Below are 201 nucleotides of genomic sequence, written 5' to 3'. Positions count from 1 at the left end.
CAGAACCAAGGCTCAAGTGGGGGAAGGGCGGGGTGAGGATGGGCAGTGCACCAACCGTTGAGCATAAGCACCTGGAAGAATAACAAGGGAAGATTTAGTCAAGACTTAGAAAAGCCCTATCAATCCATCAATCCAGCACTTACCCAGAAGTGCTCCCATCAGTTGTGTTAATGAGTTTTCAAAGCTTACTGACCTACCCAA

The sequence above is a fragment of the Eptesicus fuscus genome, chromosome 1 (genome assembly GCF_027574615.1).
Source record: "Eptesicus fuscus isolate TK198812 chromosome 1, DD_ASM_mEF_20220401, whole genome shotgun sequence".
NCBI classification, from domain to species: Eukaryota; Metazoa; Chordata; class Mammalia; order Chiroptera; family Vespertilionidae; genus Eptesicus; species Eptesicus fuscus.
The sequence above is the reverse complement of the archived record's forward strand: the minus strand, read 5'-3'. Positions refer to the sequence as shown.